General features: G+C 44.2%; 1 protein-coding gene across 1 annotated transcript in view; it reads right to left on the minus strand.

The window, feature by feature from the left end:
* The window catches only part of LOC102191766 (core histone macro-H2A.2), a 53,481-nt gene extending 49,925 nt beyond the window's left edge, over positions 1-3,556 (minus strand). The window contains exon 1 of the mRNA XM_018042509.1: positions 3,073-3,556. The gene's annotated coding sequence lies outside the window, so the exon portion shown is untranslated. The remainder of the gene's footprint in view (positions 1-3,072) is intronic.

Here is a 15,531-nt window from a genome sequence, read left to right on the forward strand (position 1 = left end):
GTTTATGTATGCATTTTTACTTATACAAATTCATGGTTTTATTTTGTTTTTATGAAAGTGGTACCATTCAATATATATTGTTTGGCAATTTGCTTTTTTCATTAGTAATAAGTCTCAATGACCTTTCTGTCTCAGTATACATAGCTATACTTCATTCTTTTTAACCATTTCCTACTTTCCAAGAAGATGTACAGAGTTTATTCAGCCATTCTCTACTGATGGCCATTAGGCTTTTTCAACTTCAAAATTACCAAAACTCTGCCATGGAAGGGAATAACATAATATGTGTACACGCCTGCCTGCTTCTCTACGATATATACTGAGAAATGGAATTGCTGGGTCATAGAATGTGCACATTATTAACACTGCCAAACTGCCCTCCAAATAGGCTATATCAATTTACACACCTGTCAGCAGTATATAAAAGTACCCATTTCCCCATTAGTTTGCCAATCTTTATCTCCTTTCCCCTTCTTTTACCTTCATATATAGTTTATTTCCTAGGTTTGGGGGTGTAAGCACTCTGAAAGCAGGGTCTAGGATCTCCTCATATTTGGAATTCTTCCCGCATCCAGTGGGGTTTGATAACTGGTACTTCACAAATGCTTGTCGAATGCTCTCTAACCATAAGTTTTCTGTTCACCTCTGGTTAATACACACTTTTCAAAAGCATTTAGCAAGATAGCATCTAACTTTGAGAATGAAAACAATTCTAAGAAAGTTGTTGTTGTTGTTTTTTGCACATACCTCCTTCCTGAACAAGTTACAGATATCTTTCATTTAAAGTTGTTTAAGACAGGATTCTCTTCTGCCTCACTGGCAGGAAGCAGTGAAAACAGACCTGGTTATCTCAGACAATAGCTAGCAGGGTGTCCCACCCGCTGGGAAACAGGAGACCAAAGGCGCCTCAAAACCCCAGGGAACTAGACAAGATGGAATGGTGAGGGAGCAGGGTCACAATCTGTGGAACATTCTGGACCCAAGAAGGTAAATTCTTTTATAGGGTTTTGAAATAGAGGAAACCATTAATAATGTCCAAAGTATGGCAGTAAATGGATCTGGGTGAGGAGGAACTGTGACGGGGTAGGAAAAACCAGAGTGAGAACTGGGCATATTTTTAAAGGAAATGTGGATACAGGAAATAAGGGTTTTAAAGGTGTGAATTACGTGATTCAAGAGAAACTTCCCTCCAAGCAGTGCCTATATTTATTTATATGATAATCTTGAGCTAAAGCAATTCTAAAAATCGACTAGTGAAGTTCCAAATTTTGCTGTTTTGAACATTAATTTGAAAATAAGAAGAATTTTACAAAGGGGTAAGAGATAGCTTTCAGCTAAACGTGAACTCATTGAGAATTACATGTAACTTGGTTTGTGTTTCACAAAGGAACTGTTCCTAAATAAGAAATAACATAAAGGAAGACACATGTTCGCTCTTAACAGTGTTTCTTTTTCTCTCACCTAATGAACCGTTTCAATAGCAACTGCGCAGCCCAGTGAGGGTACAATTGCATTTCGACACAAAAACAAATGAAAAAAATGAGGAAGTTGTTTGCTGTGCTGGACCGATTGGGGAATGGGCCCCTGAGGTCTCAGGGGGCTTAGACCGAGGCCAGGTTTTGAATTCCCCTGGGCTGGAGAAAGGCTAGAAAGGCTAATACTTTATTTCATTAGCGCTGTTGGAAAACCCAAACTGCCTTTAGTTTACCATCAGGGGTTCGGGGCTGTGGTCCCTGCGGCACCCCCTTAAAATACACAGGAACCCGCGCTGTGGTTTCTCAGCCTATCCCCGTCCCTTTCATCCCTTCGCCCACCCTGGGGCCATTGCCAATAAACCCAGCAGTGACCAGGCTTAACTCAAGTCCGCGGCGGCCCATTTCAGGCCAGGAAAAATCAGGGTCTGGAAACAACTGGAACAGGAGGCTCGTTTGGCCCTTGAGAGGCTCAGTGCCCTGGCCGTTGTTGTGTGGAACAAAGAGGGCAGGAGCGGAGGGCGCCCCCAGGAGGAAAGGTGGGGAAGGACACCCGCGGGCGGAATTCTAGAGGCGGGCGAGGCTGGAACTAGGGTGCTCCTGGAGAGCGGGCTGGGCGCCCGGGGAGGCAGGGCTGGTCCCCGCCCCGCGCGCGATTCGCTCCGCATCTGGCGCCCGGCGCAGCCCTTTCCTGAGTCGTAGACACTTTACTTTTATTCCTTTCCACCGTAATTATTATTATTATTTTCCCGCGCAAAGCAGGAACCTGGGACTGCCCAAGCTAGCGGCGGAGGGGCCGCCATTTCCCGGGGAAAGCGCAGCGCGCGCGTCGGCACCGGGCGCCCCGGAAAGGAAACCGGAGGGGAGTGCCCGGCCCCGAACCCTCCTCCGCACCGGCCGGGGGCTCGCAGCCGCCCGCGGCGCCCCGCTCACCGCGCGGCAGCCCCAGACCTTAGCCCCCGGGGCCCGCGTCCCCGGCCTGACCTTCTCTGGTGCGGCCCGCCCCCGGACCCCGGTCTCTTCCCTCCACCCGGCGCCTCCGCGCCCCCTCCATTGTCAGCCCGGAGCAGCCGGCGCCCGACCTGGGCACCCTCGGAGGCCCCCAGAGCGGCCTTGCCTGGGCTCTCTCGGCCCCTGCGCAGACCACCGCCCCCGGACTAGCCCTCCTCTGCGGCCGGGCGTCTCCCTTCTCCCCCTCTGCGCCCCCAACTCCGCATCCCCAGGAGCCCTCCGCTCCCTCGGGTCCAGCGTCGCCCGGGGCCGGCGGCTGGACCCCGCATCCCTTCTCTTCCCTCCCTCATCGCCCAAGATGCCCCCGGCTCCTCGCCAGCCCCAGGAATTTTACCGCTTCTTTAGCAACCCCCCTTTATTTCCCGAGAAGGCAAGTTGGGCAGCTTGATTTATTAATTTTTCTTTTTCTTTTCTTTCTTTTTTTTTTTTTTTTGCGGCAAGGATCGGCTCTCCGGGGAGCGCCCGCAGGGGCTGGGCAGCGGGGAGGGGCAGGGGGGTTTCTCCGGCCCCTGCACTGCCCCCGCGGCTCGTTTTGTTTCCAGACCCCGAAGCCCCCTGAACAATAATGCCACCGCCATGGCGGGCTCACCTGGTGCTGCGCCGCCTGCTCCGGGCGCCCGGTGCCCTCCGCGCGCCGCTTCCCGGGCGCAGGTTCGGCCGGCGCGGCGCCGGTGCCGGGCAGGACTCTTTGCCTTTCTTTGGGTTCTATCTGTGCGTGTCAATGGCGGCAAGCGGCAGTTCTCCGGGCCGCGGATAGTAGCGGGGGGAGGAGGAGGAGGGAGAAGGGATTGCTCCTTCTCCACATAACCACCTCTAGGAGGAGTCGCTCAGCCTCATCCCCCGCCAGCCCATGCTCCGCGACCGGTCCGGGGCTTTCGGTGGGGCTTGATGAGCTATTGTCCTTCAGGAGCATTAATGATGAAACCGCGCGGCCTCCGCTTAGCTGGCGGATCCGCTGGATGCGCTGAGGGCTTCTTGCTAAGATGAGGCTTCCCCCAGAGCTGGTGATTGAGGCGCTATGGTCTCGATCCAGAGTCTCCTGTTAGCGGGATCCACCTTTGGTGGAAAAAGGTGGCGTGGGCGTTCATCTGGTAGTCCTGGGGAAAGCCTTAGAAGGTGAAAGGGAAAAATGCCATTTTCCAATGTCTCGTGTCCTCAAAGAATAATAAATACATTAACGATTGTGTCCACCACTGGGAAGATAGCGTTGGGTGGCCACAGCCACGAGAACTAAGACTTTATATCCATGCCTGCCTTTTAGCTTTTTATAAATTATGACAGAATCCAGAGTTGCATATTCTTTGGAGTTAGCAGATGTATGTTTTCATGGGTAAGACTGTGTGCGTGGACCTAATTTTTAGTTCAGTTGCTTTTACGGGGGGTTAATTTGTATTCTTGGTAGGTATTAAGACTAGCAGGAGGCTATTGTCTTAAAGACCAATTTCTGTTAGTTTCTGGAAAAAAATATATTTATGGGGGTGTGGTGGACAATATCAGGTGTGAAAATGGCATTTATTGTAGTTCTGTTCTACTGGAAGCCAGTTCTGTCCTTTGTATTATATTAGCTAGGGCTCCATGGCTAGGGGGTTGAGTCAAAGGAATTTGTTTATTTCAGTGGGAAAAGCTATCTTGCTATGGGCCATTCTTGTTTCCTGTGATCTCCTGCTCTTGGTAAGTCAAAGGATTGACGAAAGGAGAGGCAAATTTTTGATGTCTTCACAAAAGAGAAACCCACAGGAAAACACAATTCTCCAACACTGGCCAAATGGATGCATTTCAAAGCCTCTTCCATTTGGTAATATTATGTGTATTTGATGCTATAAATGTATAAATGTTTAGGCAATCTTTCAGTGTAAAAGCCTCCAATAGACTTAAGTGGGAAGACCCCAAATGTCCATTACCCTCTGGATTTATGCTAATTAATCAGGGCTATTGATGGAATTAGCACATTAAACCAAATGTGCTTCAAAGGGTTTTTTGAGCATTGGTTTATTTCCCAAAAGATTATGATGTATCATAAAGGTATAAACAAACCTCTCTGTCTTTAACTCTCACATGGCTTCTCAAAGTCTCCTGGACCCAAATGGTCTCTGTTCTCCGGGACTTCCTTCCTTCACCTTCGTGCTCTTTTACACTCCCTGTGTATGACTTCACTGTTCTTTGTCTTTGAAGGTCACTTGCCAGGTCAGAAATCTAGTCAGGACAAAGTTCTCTTTTCCTAAGACGTGTTTAAAGAGTTTAAAAATGATCCCCTGGGGCATCTCATAATGGTTTCGATTTTCCCTTCCCACAGGAAGCCCCTACCTTCCCTACTATATAGATTTCTGATGCCTATACTTGATCAGAAATAATCTCCAGGCCAACATTCAAGAGGGCTCAAGAGCCTTCTGGGAGTGCTTGAAAAATCCTCCTATCGTGTGATGCAGGCAGCCAGGCTGACTGAGATAGAGCTGAATAATTCATCAATATATATTAGATTCACATTCTCCCTATAACTTCCCAATAAAAATGTAGGCATGGTCATTTTTATGTGTAGTTTATATAACTTGTTTCATCATAGCATTTTCTTATATGCTCCTCTGATAAAGGCTGAGTCTAAGAAATTTACTAGACAGGACTTTCCCCTTTCATACTGGTTGGTTCCTTCAAATAGATGATGTAGTTGAAATTCAGAGAATCAAGGGAATGTCAGTTTCATAATAGTCTGGTTCTTAGAAGAGATCCCAGAGTTCACTTGGTCAAACCCTTTATGTGATAGGAAAAATCTAGTATTCAGGATGTAGAGGGGACAAAAATGTAACCTAATGTGCAGATCTAGTTAAATTGTCTATATTTATTATTGAACATTTAGAACATGAACAGGAATTTAGCACTGAGATAATATTGTATAGTTAAAATACGTTTGAAATAGTCAACAGGCTTATGAGTTCATCAATAATCTTGAGTTCTGCAGTGGCCTCCCACACAGGGAGCCTCTGACAAGGTGAATAATAAATAATGATAGTAAGACCCTACACTTATTGAATGCTTATTGTATGCACTGAGCTTTTCCAATACTAACTCATGTAATCTTGACAACAACTCTATGGGGTGGGTGTTGTTTTCTCCTTTTTACAGGTGTTGAAACTGAGGCAGTGAGCGGGAGACAAACTTACCCGCAGTTACAATTAGAAAGTGGCAGCCTCATACTCTTTGTTTTGTTGTTGTTGTCTAGTTGCTAAGTGGCCCGCCAGGCTTCTCCGTCCATGGGATTTCCCAGGCAAGAATCCTGGAGTGGGTTGGCATTTCCTTATAAAGAGGATCTTCCTGACCCAGGGACTGAACCCAGGCCTCCTGCACGGCAGGCATATTCTTTACCGCTGAGCTACCAGGGAAGCATTTGCTTTAAGCAGAGCAATTTTGTGATTGGTCACAAGGTCGAAAGTCTCTTGGACCGTTCCCAATCCATATCCTCAAGGAGTCAGTGAAAAGCATGATTATAGTACGTTTGGTTGATTACCGTGGCAGTGAAAATATTTTCTTAACCCTTGACCTGTATGTGTGCATGACTTTATGAATAAATGTATTGATTGTGAGTTGACTCCATTAGCAACAAGGATCTCTCATAAACATTTTATTGAGATGCAGGATGAACTGTTTCTTCACTTAGAGACAGGCATGTCACATGATTTAGAGATGAAAGAAATGAATTAGCCATGCTACCAGATTCATATTCTGCTGGGTCTGCTAGTAATTCATCCACAAAATCATCAATTTTAAAAATAGGTTCAATTTTGCCCACCCTCCAAAGCCATTTTACTTTTTCTGTGACCCAAATGTTTGATGTGTGAATTTAGTGGGTTTTTATTTTCCATAATTAGTTCAAATCTGGTTTATGACAGCTATTATAATTTGTGATTGTCTTACCCTTCTGAGATCTTGGGATGCAATTACCTTATTAATTTCCTGATCCTCACCTCTTCTAGAAGACTATATCATGTAGGTGTATGTTTTTATCTGACATATCTAAGTACATGAGTATGAGATTTCTATGTCCAGAGTAATTTCATTTGAGAATTCTGATCTCCTTTGAAGTAACCTGAGATTCCCTGGGAATGTCATAAAAACAGATGGAAATCATTGGTTTAAGCTCTTCTTTGAATGTAAGTTAGGCAATTCTAGATGGTATATTAATTCCATCAAGGCACCAACTGGCCTAACTCTAAATAGCAACTTGGAAGCCTGAGGTTATGAATGCCCACAAAACATCAAGCTAAACAGTTCCCCACTATGCTAAGACGCAAACGCAGCTTCTAAGTGTACCTTATAGCCTGGAAAATATTAGGCAATCTGACATTAAAGTTTTTTATTAGAGAAATGCAGAGTCTTTCCTGTTATATTTTGAATTGTAAACATGATTAATGTTAAACATTTATTTCCTTATCACAGAACTGGTGGCTTTAAAATCTTAATCATTTTGGGTAGTGAATAATATCCTTAAAGAGAGAACACATAGGCAATTATTGTGCCAGCAAAGTGCATTCTTGGTGTCTCAGGCTAAAATGAACATCGTCCCCTAACAAAAGAAACATTTTACTGGTTCTGGTTCTTAAGAACAACGATAGAATATGTCCTTTTAGATACTGTGTCCTGACCTTTTGGGCTTCCCAGGTGGTGCTAGTGGTAAAGAACCTGCCTGCCAAACCAGGAGACGCAAGAGACACGGGTTTGATCCCTGGGTCGGAAAGATTTCCCTGGAGGTGGTAACCCACTCCGGTATTCTTGCCTGGAGAATCCCATGGACAGAGGAACTTGGCAGGCTATGGTCCATAGGGTTGCAAAGAGTCAGACACAACTGAAGCGAGTTAGACACAACTGAAGCCAGTTAGAATGCACGCAGGACATTTTGGTTTGAAAGGGGGATTTACATGAGTGGGTGTGATGCATATCTATGTATATACATCCACATATGAACAAATAAATTTTGGTGTGTATGTTACATATGTGGACGTTATAAGACGGGTAGTGACTGAGACTGCTGTAGGTTCAGAGTTAAGCCCAGTTTGGGACTTCTCTGGTGGCGCAGCGGATAGAAGTCCGTCTGCTAATGCAGGGGACAGAGTTCAGTCCCTGGTCTGGGAAGATTCCACATACTGTGGAGCAATGCCGTGTGCCACAGCTACTGAGCCAGTGCTTTAGGGCCCCCGAGCCACAACTGCTGAGCCCGTGAGCCCGTGCTCCTCAAGAGAAGTCACCACAGTGAGAAGCCCACACAGGGCAAAGAAGAGTGTGCCCCTGCTCACCAAAACTAGAGAAAGCCCAGGCCAAAAAAAAAAAGGCCTGATTTGGATTTTAAAGAAATCTACCAAATGTTTAGCATTTAACCAATGAGCTATGCTGTAAAGGAAAATGAAATGTTTCATGTTTCTAAGGGAAATACATTGTCAGCCCCAATTATGCAGAGTTGTAGTTAGGGAAATAAGGCACGTGATATCATTAAATTGAATGGAAACAGAACCTGGAGCTCAGGGGAGTGTGCCAGTTGGTATCTTGCTCTGTTTGGTGCTGGAGCTCCCTGGGAGATCATCCCAGTACCCCCAGGCAGAGCTCTTTGTGACAGTTGTGACGGGAAGTGGCAGCGTGCATCTAGAGACTTTGGACTTTAGCATCTGTGTTGGGAGATTGTGCGATGTGGCCTCACACCTCAATGAAATGGCTCTTTACAGTTCAGACCCATTCTAGAGAATGGGGGCATTGATTTTCCAAATGCACACAAGCAGAATCCCATAGTAAAACTATAATTTATTTATACAAATGGTGTGTTTTTACAAAGGCCATCTGTCAGTTGACTCTCTAATCTAAAACAAATCTGTTTGTTCCCCAGAAGAAATAACATGTCTGTTGAAAAAGGATTTATGGACGACAGGCTGCCCAATCTACCAGCCATTGGTATAACAGTAACTATTTATGATATATTTACTTCTAAGGGAGTGCTGTGAGTAGAAACTATTACTTGTAAAAGTATGGTAATTAATTTTTCATTACCTCAAAGCCAAGAAATGGAGCCCAATCGCATTTATTAAGATTGCTGCATGAGAAACATGTTTTAGCATTTAGAGAGCTATGGCCTCATGGTAGTGCACGGCTCTGATGGATGGGGTAGGACTATGGGCTTGAACTCAAGCCCTGGATTTGGTTTTGGAGGCCAAGAAGGCAAATCACTATTGAATGATCCTGGCCACTTGATTTCTAGGCACCAACTCATAGCCCTTATTGAAAATTAGATCTTACCTTTAATACTGAAAGAAAAGAGGACTCTAGGTGAGGGAAATAAATGAAAGAGAAGGGAAAACCGCCTGTCCCCATCCCTCTACACATAACAGATACTCCGCTGAATATTCATATTTTAACAATTATTTTGGAATGGAATCTAATATTTCTTAATATGTGCCCTTTTAAAGAAACTGGATTAGGTCACAGGCGAGGTACAAAAAGGTATGTTTTTCTTCTCTTAGGAAGCTTGCCATCTACCTGATAACTCAGGACACGGTGATAGATACAGAAATCACCTTGACATTATCAATAAAAAATGGTTCACCAGAGTCAGTGGTTATCTTATCTCTGAACCCTTTCCTAAGTCCACACCAGTTCTTATAGTTTGGTTTTCCAAAGTATTCTTAAAATTAACCCTACCAAGTTTTTTCCCCAAATATTTAATTTTATTTTTATATTTCAGACATTATGATATATATGACACCTGAATATAACACACAAATCGAAAAATGCGAAGGTAGATGGTCGAAGGGGTCCTTTCCCTGTATCCCCCAGGCAGCCAGGTGCATTCCCCAAAGTTAAGTTGCTTCTCTGTCCTTCCAAGCACCACTTTTCCCCTGGGTGTCTCTTTGTGGACAAAAGTGTTATTTGTTTTCTCCAAGGGACTCTGGAAGAGTCTTTATAGTCAAACCTCAAAGGGGACAGATTCTATGACAGCACATGAACTTCTCTTTGTTAAGATCTCAGGCAGAAGTATGGGCACAGAGACTTGGAGGTGAGATGTTGGTGAATGTAACCACGAGGATCTCCTGCTGGTGCAGCCAAGTGAAAATTCCTACCCCCCACCACTCTGGATCTGGAAAAATCCTCACGTGATGTAAGTCAAACCCCAGAGACAAGGCCGGCACTGAAATACATTGCGTCTATCAGGTCCAGAGTCCCAGCTCTGAAGGCAGGGGGACCCTCCCTCACCTTTGATGACTCCTTGACGATGCCTGGATGCCATTCCGTTTTATTTCCCATAAATACCTCCCAGGAGTGGGGCTAGAGATGAAATGGGCCCTGCCCCCAGACCCCCATTATGTGGACAAGTCTCCCAGGGCAGTTGGACTGAACCCACTTACCCCCACGCTCCCCACTTCAAAGGGCATCCGAATCAATGAAATGTCTGTTGACCCAGATCACATCCAACGTCATGTCTGCTTGGGATCTCTGCAGCCTGGGGCCCCTGAGCAGGTTCACCTTCAGCTGGCGCTGCTGCTCCCTGGTTTGGGCTGCCAACCTTCCCACCTGGAGGCCGGTTCCAGTTCAGCCTTTCGGGGGACTGCAGGCAGTGGACCAGGGCGCAGCGTGTCCCTGGAGCCTCCATGAGCAGGAGGCTGATTTAGCCAAGGCACTAGAGAAATGAGCTCTGGAAACAGTGGGAATGGGGCAGCTCATGGCTTCCTGCAACCTTTCAGCTGTGGCCTCCTCAGGTCTGGTTCTCAGCAGCCCTTGTGTTGCTCCCTCCCCTATTCTTACAGAGGAATTTATATATATATATATATATATATATATATATATAGAGAGAGAGAGAGAGAGAGAGAGAGAGAATTTCATGCTTGGGCTTCAATAGAAGACTTCCTGCCTCACCTAAGTATTCCTTCTATTCGATTTGGGTTGGAGAAGAGCTTCAGAGTGAATGGGAAGAGAGTTTATGTCAAAGGAGACTTAGTCACTCACACCTTTGCTGTCCATAGAGGTTTCAACCTGTTTCTCCTTTTTTCCCCTCCCTCCCTGTCTCCCCGCCCCGCCCACCCTGACCTTCTTCCTTCCTCCTTCCCTTCTTTTTTCCCTCCTTCCTTTTTCCTCCTTGAAAATTCTTAGCTTGGGTTTTTGGGCACAGAAAGGTCCACTGAGAGCTATTGAGCTCCTGGGAGATACTAAGGCTCTGGGACGACTTGTGTGTGTGCGTTTTTGTTGCGCTCCATCTTGTGTTGTTGGCAGCTTCTCACGGGGATTTCCCCCACAAAAGATAGCTGCCCGCTCAATCTTCTCATCTCACCCCAGACTCCTCACCTCACCAGCTAGCTCTGATTCCTCTGTTACGTACTCCCAGAAAACCTCCTTCATAGCACAGATTGAAAACATTTTTCTGTAAAGGGACAGATAGTCAATATTTTAGATTTGTGGAGGATATTATGTAGGTATTTATATAGCAAGAGAAGAAACAAATTTCCATAATTTTTTGTTAACACAATTCTAAATATAGTAATAATAATGGAATATGATTTTTGTTTTTATTTAAAAAATTAGTTTAATTGGAGGATAATTACTTTACAATATTGTAATGGTTGCCATACATCAGCATTAACCGGCCACAGGTATACATGTGTCCTCCCCATCCTGACCCCCCCCTCCCAACTCCCTCCCCACCGTACCCCTTTGGGTTGTCTCAGAGCACCGGCTTTGGGTGCCATGCTTCATGCATTGAACTTGCACTGGCCATCTGTTTTGCAAATGGTAATATATGTGTTTCAGTGTTATTCTCTCAAATCATCCCACTCTCGCCTTCTCCCACTGAGTTCAAAAGTGTGTTATTTACATCTGTATCGCCTTTGCTGCCCTGCATGTAGGGTCGTTGGTACCATCTTTCTGAATTCCATATATATGCATCAATATATAGTGTTTGTCTTCTCTTTCTGACTTACTTCACTCTGTATATTAGGTTCCAGGTTCCTCGACCTCATTAGAACTGACTCAAATGTGTTAAATATTCATTAGAAGGACTGATACTGATGCTGAAGCTGAAGCTCTAATACTTTGGCCACCTGATGCGATGAGCCAACTCATTAGAAAAGACCCTGATGCTGGGAAAGATTGAAGGCAGAAGGAGAAGGGGATGACAGAGGATGGGATGGTTGGATGGCATCGGTGACTCAATGGACATGAGTTTGAGCAAGTTCTAGGAGATGGTGAAGAACAGGGAAGCCTGGTGTGCTGCAGTCCATGGGGTTGCAAAGAGTTGGACATGATTGAGTGACTGAACAACAGCAATATTTCACTGTGTATATGTACCACAACTTCCTTATCCATTCATCTGTCAAAGGACATCTAGGTTGCTTCCATGTCCCACCTATTGCAAATAGTGCTGCTGTGAACACTGGGGTCTATGTGTCTTTTTCAATTCTGGTTTCTTTGGGGTATATGCCCTGCTATGGGATTGATGGGTCATATGAAAGTTATATTCCCAGTTTTTTTTTTTAAGGAATCTCCACACTGTTCTCCATAGTGGCTGTACCAGTTTGCATTCCCATCAACAGTGGAAATGTTGAGGGTTCCCTTTTCTCTACACCCTCTCCAGCATTTATTGTTTGTAGACTTTTTGATGATGGCCATTCTGACCAGTGTGAGATGATACTTCATTGTGGTTTTAATTTGCATTTCTCTAATAGTGAATGATGTTGAACATCTTTTCATGTGTTTATTAGCCATCTTCATGTCTTTGGAGAAATGTCTGTTTAGGTATTTTGCCACTTTTTGATTGGGTTTTGTTTTTCTGGTATTGAACTGCATGAGCTGCTTGTATATTTTGGAGATTAATTCTTTGGAATACAGGTCTACTAATGAGAAGAATGGGATTCTACTTTAGGGGTGATAACATTTCTCCTCCTCCTTTCTCTCCTTCTTCTCCTCCCCTTCTGTCTCCTTCCTCTTCCCCCTCTCTTCTTCCTCTTCTCATAGACATTTCTCTTGGATCTCTCTTTGCATACTCCAGGCTGTGCTGCTTGCTTTCTCAGATTGCTGTCTAATTATTTGAGGGATTTATCTCTCCCACCCCTTTAACAATTTCCTTCTCCCCTTTTGCTGTCCTTCTTATTTTTGGTTGACTTCCTTGTTTTGGTGGGGAACATTTTCCAGGAACTTCCTGAGAAAGGGTGCATAGAGGTGAAACTATTTGCATATCTGAAAGCAGCTTTAGCCTATTAATACTCTCACATTTTATACTTTCACCTGTGGTCATTTCTCTTACAGTTTTTCTCCTTAAGGGTTTATGTCTGTGAATTCCTTTATTATTATTTTAGTGGCGTTTCAGGAGGAAGTGAAAATAAACATAGGTAACAGAGTTAAAATTCCACCTGCTAGTCAGTGTATTTTTCCTTTTTTAAAAGAATCCCCTCCCCTATATTTTAGGGAGATAGCCAGAATAACGACTGTTTTTCCTTGTTTCCCTTGGGGCTGGATGTGGCTGTGTTATTAAGTTCTGGCTAGTTCTGCATGTGATATGTGTGTAACTTCCAGGTCAAACTCTAAAGGGAAGAGGCTGATCTTTTCCTTCTCTACCCTTTTGCCTGGAGCATGGTTATGGTGGTGAACCATCCTCAACCTTGCAGAAGCAGGTAACACTTGGGGAAGGCTGAGCAACAAGAGAGAAGGAATCTGGGTCCCCAGCATAGTGGGGCACCTTATCAGCTCTGGGCTTCTAATGATCCCTGGTATGTGGGAGAGAATTACACCTCTGTCTTGTTTAGGTCATTGTAAGTAGACTAATCCACTGTATGTTCAATCAGTCATGTTCAACTGGAGGAGGTTCTCCATTACATGTAAAATAAATTTCTCACCTTTTTCACATGAGGGAATTGAAAGGCTCAGAAGTGGTAAGCAGCGGAGGAGGTAACACATCTCTCAGTTGGGTGATAGGTGAACCGTTGTCACATGACCACACTCCTAGCTTATTTTGTTTTTCTTCATGTGGGTTCATGGAGCTTAGAAATGAAAGATTTGGTTCTAGTCCTAGTTCCTCCACTGTGTGACTTTGGAGGTGACAGAATCTCTTTGAACCTTAATTTCCTCATCTATAAAATGATAATAATAGTTAAGAATGGAGTGGGGGGTGTACCATATTGTCCTTTTGTAATTAAGTCTTTAACTATTTGCTCTAAAATGAATCTTTAAAATGAATTTTATTTAACATACAAACTTACTGTACTCCTCTGTCCATGGACTTCTCTGGGCAAGGATACTGGAATGGGTAGCTGATCCCTTCTCCAGGGGTTCTTCCCGACCCAGGGATCAAACTTGGTTCTCCTGCGTTACAGGCAGATTCTTTACTTCTGAGTCACCAGAGAAGCCCCCATAATATCAATAGCTATTATTTATTGAACATTTTCCATATGCCTGGGTCTGCAAAGCACTTTTAGAATAGTAATGATGTTAATAATAATAAACTCTATTGCATGCTTATGATGTGCTGTGTATTCTGCTAAGTGCTTTGCATGTATTATCTCATATACTTCTTACAATAATTGTGTATGACCCAGCAATCCCACTTCTGGGCATATACCCTGAGAAAACCATAATTGAAAAAGGCACACGTACCCCAGTGTTCATTGCAACACTATTTACAGTAGCTTGGACATGGAAACTCCTAGATGTCCATTGACAGATGAATGGATAAAATAGTTGTGGTATATATATATATATATATATATATATATATATATATACACAATGGAATACTACTCAGCCATAAAAGGGGATGTACTTGAGTCAGTTTTAATGAGGTAGATGAACCTAGAGCCTGTTATACAGAGTGAAGCAAGTCAGAAAGAGAAAAACAAATATTGTATGTTAAGGCATATATATGGAATCTAGGAAAATGGTACTGATGACTCTATTTGCAGGGCAGGAATAGAGATGCAGACATAGAGAACAGGCTTTGTACACAGCAAGGGAAAGAAAGGGTGGGACAAATTGAGAGGGTAGCGTTGAAACGTATACATTACCGTATGTAAAACAGATAGCTAACGGGAAGTTGCTGAATAGCACAGGGTGTTCAGTGCGGCACTCTGTGACAACCTGGAGGGGGTGGGGTGTGGGGGGGTGGTGGTTCAAGAGGGAGGGGACATATGTATACTTAAGACTGATTCATGGGTTTGATCCATGGTCAGGGATACTAAGATCCTGCATGCTGCTTGGCATGGCCAAAAAAACCCCCCAAAACTAAAGATGTACATTAAAACAAGCATTTTGGATAAGATGAAGAACAGTCTTTTGCAATGAATCATTGAGATGTTCCTCTTCTAGGCTTCTCTGGCAAGAGGCACAGTTACATCACAGTCTCAGAGAGAATTTGTCTTCTAACTTTGTCTTATGGGCCCAAAGTCACGTAGCTAGTGGCCCAATAGGCATCAGAACTGTGACATTCTGATGGAGATTCCACGGTTCTTTCCATTCCACCTAACTGCCCCTGTTAATCTCACTACACATCATTGTGTGTGTCTCACATCAAAAGTTTAGAAGAGACTCCAAAATAATTCAACACAGGAAGATTTTGCAGTTGGATTTTATGTGGACAAATGAAAATGACCCCATTTCTTTATTGACACAATTCATTTTCATAAAAAGATACTTTTCATGGAAGCAATTAAGTAGATGTACCCAGAATCTTCTGGTGTATTCATAGATTTATGACCAAAGGACTGTGTAGTCACCATTTTCTGATGAAATCATTTTCTCATCAGTACAAGGTCACAGCTGCCTTGTCCTTTGAGTCTGGTTTTGTCAAGAGGCCCAGTTCTCTTTCTAGGACACTGGGCTACCTCTCTCTCTGGTTGCCACATTCATCCAGCTCATTAAGTGAAGGCAGTCACCACTTCATTCTGTGTCGATGGTCATGAAATTGAGCGCTCCCAGTGTAACAAGTGAGCAAGAAGAACCTTAGAGCCAGAGGTGGTGGTGGTTTAGTTGCTAAGTGGTGTCTGACTCTTGCAAACCCATGGACTGTAGCCCATCAGGCTCCTCTGTCCATAGGATT

Source organism: Capra hircus, chromosome 28, assembly GCF_001704415.2.
Source record: "Capra hircus breed San Clemente chromosome 28, ASM170441v1, whole genome shotgun sequence".
Classification (NCBI taxonomy): domain Eukaryota; kingdom Metazoa; phylum Chordata; class Mammalia; order Artiodactyla; family Bovidae; genus Capra; species Capra hircus.